Below are 18224 nucleotides of genomic sequence, written 5' to 3' on the forward strand. Positions count from 1 at the left end.
GAAGTTTCCATCAAAATAGAACTAATCTTCTTTGTCTATTTTCTCTATCCTCTGGCACTGTGTTATTAGATCAGATAAAATAATCTATGTCCAGTATCTGGGCAGCAACTTCAGAAGAAAATGTGAACTTGAAGTAGGGTGAGAGACTCAGGAGGTACAATCCTGCCATGAAGTATGCATTGAAGTGAATGAATGAAACAAATTTTGATCATACAACTGAATTTCACTGAGATCATGCATTGCTGCATCCCTCTGCATAGTGTTTCAGGTGATAGAACAAGAGGAAATGGCCTGAAATGGTGCCAGAAAGGTTCAGGTTGGATATTAGGAAAAAATTCTTTGCTGCAAGAGTGGTCAGGGATTGGCACAGGCTGCCCAGGGAAGTGGTGGAGTTACCATCCCTGAAGGTGTTCAGGAAACCTGTGGCCATGGCAGTCCAGCTCATGGCTGAATGGCCATGGTGGTCTCAGGTTGATGGTTGGACTGGGTGATCTTAGAGGTCTTCTCCAGCCAAAACGACTCTACCATTCTATGGTTGTTTGACCAGGATGGCAGACAGGAGCAGCTGGGATCTGTAACCTGGCCAGGTGGCACAGCTCGGGGTATGCTAAGCTGCAAGTTTACAGATACAACCTGCATGCACAACTTACTCTTGCAGAACATGAATGGTTTCCCAGCTTCCTGACAACTGCACAAGGCAGGTGAATGTGAATGGCTTATTTTAAAGATAGGTCTTACTGCAATCCCTTCTGTCTCTTTTTCTATGGTTAAAATCAGCATTAAGAAGGTGTGTGCCAGCAACTTGAGGGAGATTCTCTTCCTCATCTACTCTACCCTAGTAAGGCCACATCTGGAGCACTGGGACCAGTTTGGGACTCCCCAGTTCTAAAGAAACAGCTGGAGAGAGTCCAGTGGAGGCTACAATGATGCTGAGGGGCCTGGAGCATCTTCTGGAAGAGGAAAGCCTGAGAGCCCTGGGGCTATTGAGACAGGAGAATAATAGCCTGAGAGGGAATCTGATCAATGCTCATCAAGAGATGAAGGTTCGGGGGGCAAGAGGATGAATCCAGACTCTTGTCAGTGGTGTGCACTGGTGCAGTGGTGTGCAGGACAAAGGGCAACAGGCACAAACCGGAACCCAGGAGGTTCCATCTGAAGATGAAGAGAATGTACTTTGGTGTGAGGGTGCCAAAGCTCTGGAGCAGGCTGCCCAGGGATGCTGTGGAATCTCCTCTGAAGAGAATCCAAACCCACCTGGACACTGTGATCTTGGTCAGCCTGCTGTGGGTGACTCTGCTTTAGCAGTGGTGTGGGACTGGATGGTCTCCAGAGTTCCCTTTGAGCCGCTACCATGCTGGAATTCTGTGATTTTGCAAGTTTCATAATGTCTTATACAAGTGGCTCAGACAATTTCCCCTCAATTAACCAGCTCAAGACTTCTTCCACCCAGTTCACAAGTTCAATTTCTCCTCTGAATTAGCCTGTATTTGTCCAGGCTCTGTCACAAGCTATTTTTGCAGAGGGTTCAACCAAAGAGCAGAGTGCTGGGAAATGACACAGCTGGGGGGGCATGCAAAGTGGCCAGCACAGAAAGAAAATCTAAAGCTGTGTTTCAGGGGAGATTTTAAGAAAACTCCAGCTAATATACTGTACTGTGTCAGCCATTCAGATTAAATTGAATGTAATCCCTACCCCCGTTGCTACACCACTAAATGCATTCAAAGGCTGAGATTTATTACCCCTCCTGTTGGCCTTCTTTTCTCCTTCCCTCTTGCACTCCATGCTGCTCAGGAGTTGAGAAATAAATAGTTTAGCATGAAAGTTCTGCACTCTTAAGTAATCTCTGGGAAATGTCTGGACTAATGTTCATTTATATCAAGGCTCTCTTCCTCCCCACTGCTATTATGATTCAGGACTTCGGGGATCCATTTTGTAGGCAGACTTTAAAGGTTACTCCCTTTAGTACCTTAATACCTCCTACTCTAAGGTTATTCTGCCATTTGTTCCCTGAGAAGTCTTCAATTTTTGCTTTAAATGACAAATGCCTCTTCCTTTTGAAGAGAGCTCCTCATTTTGCACTGTTCCTCTAGCTCTTTGTCTTAGCAGGCCACATTTTGGACTGCAAATAACTGCAGCAGTTCTCACAAATTCTCTGGTAATTTGCAGTGAAGTGGTGGCCACAGCCATGGAATCAGAATCAGAGAGACAGAGGATCATAGAGACATAAAATCGTAGAGACACAGAATCATAGAGACATAATCACAGAGATGTAGAATCATAGAGACATAGAAATGTAGAATCACAGAGACATAGAAACATAGGATCATAGAGACATGGAGTCATGGAGTCATAAAGATACAGAATCACAGAGCTGTAGCATCATAGAGATTAGAATCACAGAGCTGTAGAATCATAGAGACATAGAAGCATAGAATCACAAAGACATAGGATCATAGAGACATAGAGACATAGAATCATAGAGACGTGGAATTATAGAGACTAGAATCACAGAGCTATAGTATCTCAGAGCTGTAGAATCATAGAGACAGAGATGTAGTCGTAGAGACATAGAAACATAGAATCATAAAGACATAGAATCAGAGAAATAGAAATGTAGTATCATAGAGACATAGAAACACAGATTCCAATGACATAGGATCATAGAGACATAGAATCATAAAGACAGAATCATAGAGCTATAGAATCAAAGAGATGTGGAATCATAGAGATATAGAAACACAAAATCACAAAGACATAGAATTATAGAGACATAGAGTCTAGAGACATAGAATCATAGAGATATGGAATCACAGAGCTGTAGAATCATAGAGATGCCGAATCATAGAGCCACAGAATCACAGAGCTATATCATCAGAGAGGTGTGGAATCATAGAGCCATAAAAGCATAGGCTCATAGACAGAATCATAGACACACAGAATCATACAGACATAGAAACATAGAATGATAGACATAGACTCATGGAGAAATGTAGAATCATAGAGCCAGGGAATCATAGAATCATAGAGGCAGAGAATCACAGAAACACAGAGCCATAGAAACATAGAATCATAGAATCACAGAATGGTTTGGGTTGGAAGGGACCTGTCATCCAGTTCCACCCCCCCTGCCATGGGGGTACTTTTGCATCGTTGTCTGAATTCAAGAGCAAGCCTAGGCTTGACCTCATTCTTGGTATTCTGGATTATTTCTGGGGAATAGATGGGAAAAGGAGCCTTGCCAGGATGACCATGCTCGTTGTGCAAATTCCAGCTGAGAAGAGACAATGTCATTTGGATTTTGAGCTGGCGTTTCTCTGCTTCTCCACTTTCAGGGCAGCACGACCCTGTGCTCCTGCTGAGCCGAGCTCTCTGTATCACTTATCACTGTCAAAAGGGCAGGACGTGATGAATTTATTATTTCAATCTGATTTGTTGCTTAGTTACTTATGCCATGAAGGAAAAGCAATAATAGGAGATGATTTATGTAACTAAACTAAGTGGCAGTCCAAATTCAGGGGCTCAAACACTGCATATTCATACCATGCTTATGCAGGTTATTATCTATAGGGCAGAAGTATCAGCAGTGAACCCAGTATCTTCTCTTGAACATGCTGAAGACAAATAAATGATACATGACAAATAAATCATTGTTTAGGCTGAACACTTGGGTGAGTTTGACAATCACATCTCTTAAATAGAGTTGCATGAAGGGGTAACTCTGTCCAAAAGAATGGACAGATCCTGCTCTCTACATCCTTCTGTAACAGACTTTGTGTCTCCGTGAAGGTCTGTACATGCTTCAGGAAGGGAGAGACTGTTGTGGAGGGCCTGTAGGCCCAAAAATAGGCTTATATATGCCTTACCTTGCCTGGACGTGTTTTTCTGCCCAAACCAGAGGTAAACACATAACGAGCACAGAGGGGCACAACAGACCTGGTGCCACAAAGTCTGGCCTGGCCAGGGTCTATGTTGTATAATGTGGTTGCAAATATGTTTGTGTAAGCCCACATGCTCAGCTCATGCTCACTGTGTGCTAGCCTGTTGTGTTTACCATATTTGGAAAGTCCAGGCTGGTGGCTTTTGCCTATTATGGTATTGTTTGGCTGACTGCCAACCCTGATTGGTCATTCTAGTGTCCAAAGGGCCATTAATCTCAGCCCACATTCAATAAATGGGGGTACAGAGGCAAACAACATGCTTGGACTTCCCCGATTGCCTCACTTGCTCGTTATTAGGCTTAGGCTCACCAGCACTGTTATTACGGAGACAGAATCTTCCATAGTCTCCCAGCCAGCTGTGCACACTTGCACACCACTGTGGTGAGTTGTCAGGACCAGATCCTGCATTGCCTGCCTTTACCTACGGAGCTCAGACTCCTGTGCAGCCGCGTACACTATTGCACACCTGCTGCCTTAACATTGCCTGGTAAGCGCCACTGCCGCCGAGTTACCGGGAAGCAGACTCTGAATTGTCTGCACGCAATCGGCCTGTCTGGACAGCATTACATCGTGCTGAGACAGCATGACATCCTGCTTCTGCAGCTGAGATCCTGCCTAAGAATCCTTGGACAGAGCGTCCAGAAGAAGCCAGCAGCACAAGGCCAGAAATTGCATCCTTTCCTGGGAGGATTCTCCTTTCACTGAAGCCAGAGGATTCCAGCCTCGATGTCCACGGGCAGATTGGACACCAGTAATAGGCTGTGACATAGCCCCGGACAGTGATTGATATTAATTAATAAGAACTTGCAAGTAAATGCTTTAATGCCTCTGTAATTTCTATTGCCTCCTGCCATAGAACAAAAAGAGCCTTCAGCTCACCTGCTGGGCAAATAGTATATAGACCCCAAGCAGCATTAAGCTGCGGGGAAAATCCTCTCTCTGTTTTTAGTTTGAACATTTGCTAGTTATTAATAAGTTATCATAGAATCAACCAGGTTGGAAGAGACCTCCAAGATCATCCAGTCCAATCTAGCACCCAGCCCTGTCCAATCAACCAGACCATGGCACTAAGTGCCCCATCCAAGCTTTGCTTCAACACCTCCAGGGACGGCGTCTCCACCACCTCCCTGGGCAGCCCATTCCAATGCCAATCACTCTTATGGTTGGATATTAATCCTAGAGTGTTTTCATGACTGTGTAAGATCCTTTTAACATTAATATGCAGTGGTTGGGGGTGGTGAGAGTTCAGAATATTGAGCTTAATAAATACATATTTTTATAGAACATTATCTCACACCAATTAATTTCTCCCCTCCGCCACCATGGGCGTAGGTGGCAGAATACCCCTCCACAACAGAGACTTAGCTATCGAAGCATAATATCTCCAGTTCCTGAGGGAAGAGTGGAAATGCATTTCTCCTTGCCTGCACCCTGTACAAAATATCCCCAGGACAGTAAGAGAGGCTATTTTTTTTCCTTTCCAGAAGAGCATATATCTGAAAAAGAAATGCCTTCCCCATGACAAATGTACAGCAGCATTTAAAAAGTGCTGTCTAGTGAAATAAGGAGATTTGCAGGGTAAAGAATAAATGCATTCCCTCATTACTTCGGATGAAGAGGTACTAAGATTTTCATTTTCAATTGAATGTGATAAATTCCTCTTCTTAAGAAATAATCTATGAATTTAAAAGATTTAGAAATTCCCCTAAAATGCACTTTGCCATCTGTCCTGGTTTGAGCTGCACCAGAACTGATTCTGTTCAGTGATGTCACTTCTCAGCTCAGGCTCTGCTCAGTGAGGCACTTGCTGCAGCTAAGGGCAGTTTGTACAATCGGGGGCTGCTGCTAGCAGGAAGAAGCTTATGTGAGAGCTGCTGCCAAGGGCTGGGCTGCAGCAAGGCTCTGCCTGAGACTTGTTCCTGTACAGACCAAAGGCACTGCCACAGTTTATGCCCCACCTTGGGGTGTAGGAAGTCAGAGGTGGCATCTGCAGAGAGGAGTGGAGAGCACAGGTGACCCTTAGCTGCCCAACAAGGGATTGCCTCCTGTGGACAGCATCTTCAAGATAAAGCTGAGGGATCACCTGTGTCAAGCTTCTTCAATAGGTGATGTCTCAGGAGAGCTCTGTCCCTTCTGCCTTTGATCATGATCTATGTGTTGCTGAATGCAGTTCCAGAATCCAGCTTATGAATCTAGTTCCCTTCTGCCACTGAGTCCAGGCTGGGACTTCCCTATGCCTGTCCCCAGCATCACTGGTCCCAGCGGCATCATTGCCATCAAGGGCTGGCTTCCATATTGGTTTGTGTCTCTTTGCATCTGTTTCATTGGATTGTTCTCATTTCCATCCCAGCTGGGTTAGTTTCTTTTCCAGCCCATCAGTCTCTCTCTCTCCTTCCCATTGGAATGCAAAGGGACTCACAGTGAGCCTCAGGCACTCATCTGGTGGCCAGCCCTGGCCTTTGGCTCTGTATGTCTGTTCTGATCAGTAATCAGAGGCAGAATGTGAGCTATTCTTTCTGACCATCTTGCACATCAGTAGTCCAAGGGTGTGATCCGACACCTAGTGAAGTTAATTAGAACATTGCCATGCAGTCTGTAGCATCCTTTAAGCACTGAATAGAGTCTCTAGAACTTTGGGCATTTCTTTGTGTTAATTTTAAACTTGTTCTGTCCTGCATGTTGAGAAGGGATTTACGCTAATCCGACAAGTGCTGAGTGATCTGGTTTAAATTGCTGGCTGCTGCTGTCAGCTCTGGAAGGAAGACAAACCATGTCAGCATTGTTCTGTCATGGAATTCAAAGTGTGGAATTTAAGCAAAGTCCCACCTCTTTTGTTGTGATTCTTCTGTGTTTGCAAAAGAAAATACACCAGTGTCTGGCTGCAAAAGTAGAGGGATGCAGCACAACAGCCTCCCTGAGCCAGGTCAACAAAGAGATTTACTTTATTTGTATTGCAGGATGATGCCTTGAAGGTTTTTTTGTGCATCAGCTGGGGGATGTGTTTGCAGCCAAATTTTGCTTGAAGACCTGAGAGTTCTACAACAAACCCCAGAACAGGGAGGGATGGACGGAGCGAGGAATGCTAGTTAGGGACTCCTTCGTGGCTTTGAATGGGCACAGCCTGCGAGCCTTGTGGGAGCAGTTCTGCTCTTTCATCCAGAGTTCACAGGGAGGCCTGAGGTCAAGTAGCAGCATCAAGGGTTTTTCAGAGATCAATGGCTGGCTTGCCTGAAGAGTTACAACCATAAGATTCAGACCTCATATTGACTTTGTGATGAACGGGACTCTGTCATGAGAGTGTAAACAACCTAGGAGGTGATTTGAACAGATGAGCTCCACCATGGCTCAACAACAAGAAAATATACTTCACCTGTCAAAATATATCTTTGCACAATTTATGAGCTGAGAGTGTTCAGTATGAAGGAAGATAAACTTGTTATGGGGGCAATGATCTGCCCTCTAAGAGCCAGAGGAGCTGGGGCTAGTCTGCACTGCTCAGTCAAACGGATCTTGAGCATGATCCACAGTTGGATTGGAAAGGAACTGGGGAAAGAAGATGGACTCTTTTTACTGGTCTTGTAGGGGAAGGGAGGGAAAGGAGGGGTTGCCTTTCAACAGTAGGATGTAGGGAGGGCAAACACTCTTTGGGTGTTATAACCTGTGGTGGTAGGATATGTTGGCAAGCAAAGTCGATTCCAGGAGACTCACTCCCTGTCCATCTGAGAGGTATCACTTAAGGCTTTCATAGAATCATAGAATCAACCAGGTTAGAAGAGACCTCCAAGCTCACCCAGTCCAACCTAGTACCTAGCCCAACCTAGCACCCAGCCCTGTCCAATCAACTAGACCATGGCACTAAGTGCCCCAGCCAGGCTTTGCTTGAACACCTCCAGGGACAGTGACCCCACCACCTCCTTCACCTCTTGTGCTGGAAATAATGTTCAACTCTATCTCCTAAGGGTTCAATTCTAGCTACTCAGAGCTATCCCAGGGGCACTGTAAACTAGAGAGAAAGAAAACATGCATCTACTTTTAGCAAATGATGTCATGGATCCTAAGTTTCTTGGGCTAAGTCAATGTGTTAAGTGCAGCAGTTTCTTGTGGAGACAGTAGAAATCCCTTTAAAGACAGAAATTTTGTAGGAAAAGCATGGCACAAACTCTTCAGGAAGATCAGAGGAAAAGGTTCTTTATTTCACCAGTGCCCTGCCATTCCAAAGCTGCTCCTGAGGAAGAATTGATATTTAAAGCACATTTTTGTATTGCAAATAAAGCCTTCCCACCTAGGGAAGAAGTCCAACCATCTGCCTCCTCAGAACACAATAAGACAACTGAAGACAAAGCATTTTAGTGTGTAAGTTCTGGAAGACAGATTGTCAATAGCCATTGATGCATCCAAAATGAGGGTTTCGAATGGGAGTTGGTAATGGATTTAGTATGTACTTAAAAGGTTTCTTCTGTGCCCCATTGCTGTTTCAGGAAAGAATTGTTCATTTTTACACATTAGAGATAGCTAAAATACCTCTTGCTCCACTCTTCCATTAACCATAAACATATTCAACACAGCTAATTTCATTAGACTTTTCTCAGTAATATCTCACTCATCACAAGAGTCTCTGTGATGAAGGTAGTTAAACTTCTCCACTCAGGTCATTAATCTCAAGTTCTCTTAAGATGACATGGATTGTCTACAGATTGTCTCCAAAAAGTCACTACAGATATATATGTGTGTGTGTGTACATAGATATGTTTGTCTATACATCTATCTGGGATGTAGAAGTGTGAGGTAGATTAATGGATTGGACAGGGAGTCACAATGAATGGTGAGATTTCAAGGCTAGTTTGCATGTTGTTTTTTTCTTATAGAATGGTTTAGGTTGGAAGAGACCTCAAGGGTCATTCAGTTCCAGTCCCTTGCCATAAGCAGGGGCATCTCCCACTAGAACAGGTCACTCAAGACCTCATCCAACCTGGCCTTGAACACCTTCAGTGAGGGAGCAGCCACAGCCTCCCTGGGTAACCTGTGCCAGTGTCTCACCACCCTCACTGTGAAGGGAAAGAATCCTTTCCTAACATCTATCTTAAATCTCCCCTCTGCCAGTAGAAACCCATTACTCTTCATCCTGTCATTACAAGACCTTGTCAATAGCCCCTCCCCAGCCCTCCTGTAGGTCTCCTTCAGATACCGGAAGGCTGCTATAAGGTCTTCTCAAAGCCTTCTCTTCTCCAGGCTGCAGAGCCCCAGCTCTTATAGCCTGTCCTCATAGCAGAGCTGCTGCAGCCCTCTGAGCATCTTTGTGGCCCTCCTCTGGACTAACTCTAACAGTTCCATGTGTTTCTTGTGTTGAGGGCTCCAGAACTGCACACAGTGCTCCAGGTAGAACCACAGAATAATTCTGGCTGGAAAATACCTTTAATTAACCTGAAGGGACATTGTGGAGAGGCTGGTGCTGGTCTCTTCTCACAGGTGATAGAAGACAAAACAAAGGGGAACAGTCTCAAGTTGAGGCTGATTGGACATGAGGAAAAAGTTTTTCATGGAGAGAATGGTCAAGCCCTGGAATGAGCTGCCCAAGGAGGTGGTGGAGTCACCATCCCTGGGTGTGTTCAAAGGTCATTTGGATGTGGTGCTTAGGGATATGGTTTCAGGTGCACCTTGTAGAGTAGGGTTATAGGCTGGACTTGGTGATTTTGAAGGGCTTTTCCAACCTGAGTATTTCTGTGATCCTGATCAGCAAATCCAACCCTTGTCTAACTCTGCCAGGTCAGATAAGTGCTCTTGACTCCTGTGTTTGTTTTACTGTAGGAATGCACCATAGTTTTTGCAGAAAATGCAGTGTAACTCATGGAATCCACCTGAGTGACTCTGGTTTGTAGCTTCAGTGTCCTGAGAAGCTTATGCCTATTTTTTACTGCACTTGCAGGGTCTGCACTCTTTGTGCTACTCTACCTTCTTGCCAAGACACCCCAGAAGTTTCCTACATCTCACCAGCTATGCTTTCCACTCCTGATGCCACATAGTCTCTTTGGGCTCCTGATGAAGCTGCATTCTTTCATCTCAGTTCTTTGCTGCTCCCCCTGTTCCAGCGCTCAATTTTCAGGGACTAAACTTGTGAAGTACATTTAAATGTTTAAACCTAATTTTTTTAAAGCACCTCTTTTTTTTCCCCTCCTACTGTGATTAGGATGTAGGGCTAAGTGATTAATGTATCCTCTTGAATAATGACAAAAATGTTGCATCAGCAGGAGAGGATCTAACCTTTGACAAATTCCCCCAGGAACATCCTTTTCTGCTGGGGATTTCGCTGCCAGTCAGAGCAGTTAATAAAAAACGGAAAGCCAATAACACTGCCAGAAGTTTTTGCCATGTAAAAGTCAGAGAATCAGTTAGGGGCTGTCAGATGTAATGTATGACATTATTAATGTGAAGAATTTCAGATCAAAGCGGGACTTACTGTCCCAGTGACTGGGTCGTGTGGAAGTGGCTGAGGAAACAGAGAGTCTTCAAGTGGAACATCCAGAGGAGAGCACTTGGGAAGACTTTGCAAAGTCATTAATCTTTGTGTTTCAGGAAGATGAGACAATATGACAGAGCAGGGGAAATATTCCAGCTGTAGTTGGGTGAGTTTTAGCCTTTGGTCTCTGAGCCCTTCAAGGTGTGAGAAGTCTTTCCTTCCTGGAGGGCGACGGACAATGCTGAGACGTGAGGTAGGAGCTCACCCAGTTGCCCACCACAGCCTCTTGGCTGGTCACAGAGGCTTGTTCTGGTCTCCTCTGTTCAAGTGAGACAGGGAACTGCTGGAGAGTATCCACTGGTGGCTACAAAGATGCTGAGAGGCCTGGAGCATATCTGTGAGGAGGAAAGACTGAGATCCCTTGGGCTGTTGAGCCTGGAGTAGACCCAGAGAGAATTTGATCAATGCTTACAAGAGCTAAAGGGTACAGGGGACGAGGGTGGGGCCAGACTCTTCTCAGTAGCACACAACAACAGGGCAAGGGGCACAAACTGGAACCCAGGAGATTACATCTGAGCAGATGAAACTTCTTTGGTCTAAGTGTGCTGGAGCCCTAGAGCAGGCTGCCCAGAGAGGTTGTGGAGTTTCCTTCTTTGGAGAGATTCCAAACCCACCTGACCATTGTGATCCTGGGCAAGCTGCTGGGAGTGACCCTGCTTTAAGAGAGGGGATGGACTGGATGATCCCCAGAGGTCCTTTCCAACCCCCACCAGGCTGTGGCTCAGTGAGGCACTAGCACCACAAAAAGCAATCTTCTCAGCCCTGCCCCAGTGCTTTTCCTCCTCATTTTTAAATGTCACACTCTGCAAACATCAGTTCAAGCCAGTGCCTGGGAAGAAATGATTATGCAGTCACCATGTTTTCCTAAAACCACAGGCTGTTTATTTGTTTAAATATTTGTCTCATTTGTTTCATGTAAATGATCACAACTCTGATTACCTAAGCACACTCTGTAAATTCCACTCACATCCAGTGGGGTGATGAGCTGGTACAGCTGGGTGGAAACCAGGCAGCTTGGAGAAATATTCATAAAGCACCCCGAGCCTGCAAAAATGGCTTGCTAACCAGCAGAAGCTTTTTAGTAGCTTCCTTTTGAGTGCATGGTTTGATAAATCTCATCTTTCTTGTTGCTTGTTAATTATCCATTCGAAAACATTTGCTGCTTTTAAGCCTTCATTAGTTTTAAATAATGCCTCAAAGCTGCATAGACTTTCTCATGGGTGTTGCATTAGAAGCCATTTTTTGGAGTGAAGAAAGGCCATGTTGGGCTCCTGCTGGAGCCTCAATTGACCATAAGCCTTAAATACTGCATCTATTTGGCTGCAGAAATTTCTTTGCATGGACACTCAGCCTAAAATGTTGTTTTTTTGAGTGTATCTGTAATAAAGAACTTTGATCAAAACCTGACAGGTAATTAAGACTAGGAGGTTGTAGATGGTGCAGATTGTTGGGAGATTGTAGTGTGGTAGGGGTAGGTTTTCTGCTCCCTTGTATCTGGTGATGGAATGAGAGGAAATCATAGAATCATAGTATCAACTAGGTTGGAAGAGACCTCCAAGCTTATCCAGTCCAACCTAGCACCCAGCCCTAGCCAATCAACCAGACCATGGCACTAAGTGCCCCATCCAGGCTTTGCTTCAACACCTCCAGGCACAGTTCCTCCACCACCTCCCTGGGCAGCCCATTCCAATGCCAATCACTCTCTCTGACAACAACTTTCTCCTAACATCCAGCCTAGACCTCCCCTGGTGCAACTTGAGGCTGTGTCCCCTTGTGCTGAAATTATTCCAGGGGAGGCATAGGTTTGATATTAGGAAAAAATTCTTTCTTGAAAGTGTGGTCAGGCACTGGAACATGGCTGTGGTGGTCTGTTTGACACTTGGGCTCAATGATCTTAGAGGTCTTTTCCAACTGAAACACTTCTTGATTTAAAAGGCTCTCAAACAGTGCAGCAGGAGGTGGTTGAATCTCACCCCTGATGGTGTTTAAAAGAGGCAGAGATGTGATGCTGAGGAGCATGGTTTAGCACCAGCTTTGGTAGAGTTAGAGAGTGGTTCCAATGGATGGTCTTGAAGGTCTCTTCCATCCCAACAGTTCCATGATTCTATGACTCTATGATGTTATAGAGACAATTGGTCAGCAACAGATGAGTTCTATTGTGGCCTGCGTGTGTGTCTTGGACCATCTTCCTTAACCTGTTCCTTGCAAGAGATCATTTGTAATATAAGCAAGAAAACTTCATTCACTTGCTGGAAGGTTTGCCAGCTCTAAGTGGTGAAGTTTTTTTCCCTCATTACCTATCATGAGCTGTTGTTCATCAACTCCTACCTGAACTGCAGGGATCTTGAAATGTCTCTGACTTGCAGGCAGCATGCCCTTGTATCAGTGGAAATCAGGCAGCATTTACTTGCTCAGATACTTTCCCTCAAAATATAAATGTGGAGCTTCTTCAATGAGGATTTAAACCACTTGTTGACACAGCAGGGAAGGTCTACTCTGCTTCTCATCCTGGTGCTGTCTAGTGTCTTTAGGGAGCCCTGCCTTCCTCTAAACTTTCAAATAGCATGATTTGAAAGCTCTTTGCACAGATAATATTTATCTTGCAACACTATTAAAAGAGGTGAAGGTGAAACGTTGTGCCTGGGAAAGGCTGTGCCTAGAAGATTGGTTCTGCTGTGCAGCCAAAGTGCTGCTGTTCTTCATGGTGTAAGGACATAGAGCCAGAATTTGAGGTGGCATATCACATTACATTTCCTCATGCAGCATGTTCCTTGTGATGTCTTCATCTCAGTAGCATTAGAGCATCACAATATCACTACCTGCTGATAGTCTGATAGGAAATAACCAAGCTGCTTTGAGTGACAGAATATGGAGTGCATGGAAATGTTCCTGTTTTCAGTGTGCTCTGCTCATGATGGAAACATTAATTTGGTTACTTTAAGCCTGCCTTGCACTTTTGGATTGCAGCAAGGCTTTGACAGAAGGCCTGAAAGGATGTCAAGGTCCAGAGAACAGAGATTAACAATATCTCTGTCCAGAGGAGCAAGATCTGTTCTTATGGATTTCTGTGTTGTGAAATTAAGGTGCAAGTGAGACCAAATAACACCACAAAACTATTTATTAAAGGATAAAGTTGAATGAAACAGAGGGAGAGAGAGAAGGGGGAGAGAGAGAGAGAACAATGGAGAAAAAGAGAAACAGGGAAGGAAAAGAGCAGGGATTATATTACCATCAGCCGCAGATGGGGGGATAGGGGGAGAGAGGTCTGCGTGGCCCAGGGATGTTCAGATGTGGAGTTCATCAGGAGTTCTTCTGGTGAATGTGCAGCTCTGATGGAGGTGCAGCTCTGGAGGTCCACCCTTTGGCAGGCATTGCTCATGTCTTTTCATACAGCATTTTAGCTCAGTGCCCAAGTGCAGCTGCCCAGGAAATCTTCCTGTGTATTCTCATGCATTCACAGGGCTCCAGTGGCAGCACCAGGGGGAAGGTCTGTGCCCACTCCCTGTACTGCTTACCTGTCCATACCCCAGATACACAGAAGCCTTTCCTCTTTGGCATAGCTGTCATAAGATGTGCACATCCTGGGCATTCAAGCCAGGCTGAGCTCCCATAATTTCCACAAAGGCATTGTCTGTTGATTTGCATCCCTGACCTTTCTGCCAAGCACCTCATCTGAGCCCAAGAGGTTAACAAGGGCAATCTTTATCTTTGGTGATTTAGACTCTAACAATAAGGTGACCTTATTGTGGCCTTCCAGTATCTGAAGGGAGCCTACAAAAAAGCTGGGGAAGGACTTTTAGGATATCAGGGAGTGATAAGACTAAGGGCAATGGAGTGAAGCTGCAGATGGGTAGGTTCAGGCTGGATGTGAGGAGGAAGTTGTTGAGCATGAGAGTGGTGAGAGCCTGGAATGGGTTGCCCAGGTTGAGGCCCCATCCCTGGGGGTGTTTAAGGCCAGGCTGGATGAGGCTGTGGGCAGCCTGCTCTAGGGTAGGGTGTACCTGCTCATGGCAGGGGGGTTGGAATTAGATGCTCCTTGTGGTCCCTTCCAACCCTGACTGATTCTATGACCAGCACAAGTGCTTCAGAGGACTTATGCTTGTCTTTAAAATTCTCTCTTAATCTTTCTACAAACACCTGTTCATGTTGCATGAAACAGGCATAGGATTTTGGGTGCAGTGTTCTCATAGGAATGGCTGAGGGAATTGGGGGTTGTTCAGCCTGGAGAAAAGGAGGGTGAAGGGAGACCTTCTGGATTTCTACAACTGCCTGAAAGGAAGTTGGAGCCAGGTGGAGCTTGCTCTTTTCTCTCAAGTAACAAGAAATAGGACAAGACAAAATGGCCTCAAGTTGCCCAAGGAGAAGTTTAGATTGGACATGAAGAATAATTTATTCCCCAAAAGGGTTAATCAAGGCCTGAAACAGGCTGCCCAGGGCAGTGGTGGGGTTCCCATTCTTGGAAGGATTTAAACCTCTGTAGATGTGGTGCTGAGGGACATGGCTCAGCAGCAGACTTTGTAGTACTTGGATAAAGGTTAGACTCAATGATCTTAAAGGTCTCTTCCAGCCAAAGCAATTCTGTGATTCTATGACTTTATGACCTGCTCACAGTATGTTTGGTCAAAACCAGATGAGATTAGGATATTGTACTTCAAAGTGTGTCACACCACATAATTATTGTGTTATCTTCTCCAGTGATAGCATGTGATGGGGATGATCCATGTTTCTGACATCCTTGTTCTAGGGAAAGATTAAAACCTGATTGCTGATAGCTTAAAAAACACTATTTCACTTTTCCTACTTTAGAAGTGCACCTTTGGCTTCAGGCTCTGCTGTTTCTTGCTATGGCCTGACTCCAGCCAAAGGGTCATCACTCTCTGAACAAAGTGGTTCTCATGATAGGAGTCGTTTGTCCAAGATCTCCATCTGAGTCTCCAGCTCTGGCAATGGTTTCCATGCAGGATTGAACTCACCTGCCTGGTTTGATATCAGAATTATCTAGATGATACATGAACACACTGGGTCAGCTCAGAGCTGTGTTAGCCTGGGATGGGAGAAACAAGAAGTGGTTGTTTGAGCCAGATTTCTAGCTCAGACATAAAAACCAGAGAAATTTAGAAGCAGAAGTGGAGAGGTGAACATTCTAGGGACAGGTCATATAATGGCAACAATGGATAAGTTAACATAATTTCATTCTGCCAGGCACCCAGCAACAGAACAAGGGGACACAGCCTCAAGTTGTGCTGGGGAAGGTCTAGGCTGGATGTTAGGAGGAAGTTGTTGTCAGAGAGAGTGATTGGCATTGAAATGGGCTGCCCAGGGAGGTGGTGTAGTCACTGTCCCTGGAGGTGCTGAAGCAAAGCCTGGCTGGGGCACTTAGTGCCATGGTCTGGTTGATTGGCTAGGGCTGAGTGCTAGGTTGGACTGGATGATCTTGGAGGTCTCTTCCAACCTGATTCTATAACCTGCTGCAGTAGTGGGCAGTGTTGTGACTGTAACAGCAGAGATCCAGACCTCAGAGGGCAGGTTTTACCTTTTTTTAGGGTATTCCACCTTAGAAATGGAAACACCCTCTCTCCATCCTTTGCTGTAGAGTTCCATAAACTGCAAAAGCCTTAATCTCTCCATCTTGGGCTGCTTGGTCCTGATTTCCACAACACTTGGAAGAACAGCAATGAAAATGAAAAAAGGCATCCTGTCCCTGGAGGTGTTTAAGGGCAGGCTGGATGGGGCTCTGGCCAGGCTGATCTAGAATAGGATGTCCCTACCCATGGCAGTGGGTTTGGAACTAGATGATCCTTGTGGTCCCTTCCAACCTTGACTGATTTTATGATTCTGTGGTTCTAACATCCAGCCTAGACTTCCCCTGGCACAACTTGAAACCGTGTCCTCTTGTTCTGTTGCTGGTTGCCTGGCAGAAGAGCCCAACCCCAGCTGGCTACAGACTCCCTTCAGGTAGTTGTAGACAGCCATGAGCATCCTCTGCTTGTAAGAGACAAATTGCAGGATTGTTTCAAATCCTTCCAATATATCTGTGAGCATGAATGGCACTGCCTTTATCTCACTGGGTGTTAACAGCACTGCCTATTTTGGGATCTTTTGGGTTTCAGATGCATCTTTTCATCTGAGCAGAGCAATATTTCCAACACACATGTTTGCAGAGATAAAGACTCTGTTTCTCAGGCATCTGTGAATGCTGGAGGTGCTGGTGTTGCTGGGACTCTCCTCTTCTAATGTGCAGGCCTTGCTTTTCTCTGAAGATAGCTATCTGGGTTGGGTATTAGGAACTATTTCTTTCACAAAAGAGTTGTCAAGCCCTAGTAGAGGTCGCCTTGGGCAGTGATGGAGTCCCCATTCCTGGAAGGCTTTCAAAACAACATATGTGTGATGCTGAGTGACATGGTTTAGTGGTGACCTGGCAGTTAATGGTTGAACTTGCTGATGTTAAAGATTTTTTTCTGACCAAAATCATTTAATGATTGTATTTAGAAATCTGAATCACCATGTCCTGTGCAGGTAATGAACAGAAGAGGGAGCAGAGTGTCCAGGGGGGCTTTCTGAGGTGCATTGGGAGGACTGAGTCTTGCAGGTCTAGGGAGACTCTCCTCTTCCTCTACTCTGCCCTGGTAGACCACACCTGGAACACTGTATCTAGTTTTGGGCTCCACAGTTCAAGAGAGACAGGAATCTGGTGGAAAGAATCCAGGGGAGAGCTACAAGCATGATTAAGAGACTTGAACATCTTTTCTGTGGAGAAAGGCAGACAACTGTGGCTGCTTAGTCTTGAGAAGAGAAGGCTGAGAGGGGATCTGATCAAGGTCTGTATCTGAGGGGTGAGTGTCAATATGAAGGTGCTACTTTAGTTTTGGTGGTGCCCAGTGATAGGACAAGGAGTAGTGGACAAAAGATAGAACACAGAAGTGATGATAGGATAAGGGGCAATGGATTGTGGAGTCTCCCTTTCTGGAGATATATAAAACCCACCTGGATGTGTTCTGGTGTGATCTGGTCAAGGTGATCCTGCTCTGTCAGGGGGGTTGGACTGGATGAGCTTTTGAGGTCTCTTCCAGCCCCTGACATTCTATGACTCTATGATTCTTCACTGTGAAGATGACAGAGCACTTGAGCAGGTTGCCCAGAGAGGTTGCAGTCTCCTCTCTAGAGATTCTCAAGACCCATCCAGATGCATTCCTGTGTGACCTGTCCTAGATGATCTTGTTTTGGCAGGAGACTTGATGGTCTCTGGAGGTCCCTTCCAACCCCTAACATTCTATGGCTCTATGATTCTCCTCTTTGAAGGAAAGAAGGGGAGAATAAAGTGGTATGGGTTTAAACCCATACCAATGTGAATTGTGACCCAGTGTGGCTTGGGGAAGAGGCCCAGTGATGAGGCTGATGTGCGTGGGCAGGGAACAGGAGTAAACAGTCTTCACCGTGGGCAGCTCCAAGGCACAGGCTTGGTTATAGGTTGGCCTGGTGGTCACCTTTTGATGACAAAATAGCAGGATTAAAAGAGGGAGCAGAATTAACTCCAGATCAAAATATCAGGCAGCAAATTAATCAAGGCAGCAAACGATCTGGACTGATTACACTGAGGACGAATTCCACCTGGCTAGTATTGCTGAACCCAGATGAGGGACTGGGTATGACTTGAATGTTAAAGTCACGGCTTTGATGATTTATTTAGCAAGTTCTGAACAGGCCAAAGGGGAGGGGGACTGACACTGTCAGACATGTCATTCCTTGCTGGAGCTGGTGACAGCTCAGAAAGA

The 18224-nt window shown here is 45.4% G+C and overlaps 1 long non-coding RNA gene across 3 annotated transcripts in view; it reads left to right on the forward strand.

Annotated features, from left to right (window-relative positions):
* LOC135185127 (uncharacterized) overlaps positions 1–18224 on the forward strand; it is a 55416-nt gene that overhangs the window by 11919 nt on the left and 25273 nt on the right. The window lies entirely within an intron of this gene.

The sequence above is a fragment of the Pogoniulus pusillus genome, chromosome 22 (assembly GCF_015220805.1).
Source record: "Pogoniulus pusillus isolate bPogPus1 chromosome 22, bPogPus1.pri, whole genome shotgun sequence".
NCBI lineage: Eukaryota > Metazoa > Chordata > Aves > Piciformes > Lybiidae > Pogoniulus > Pogoniulus pusillus.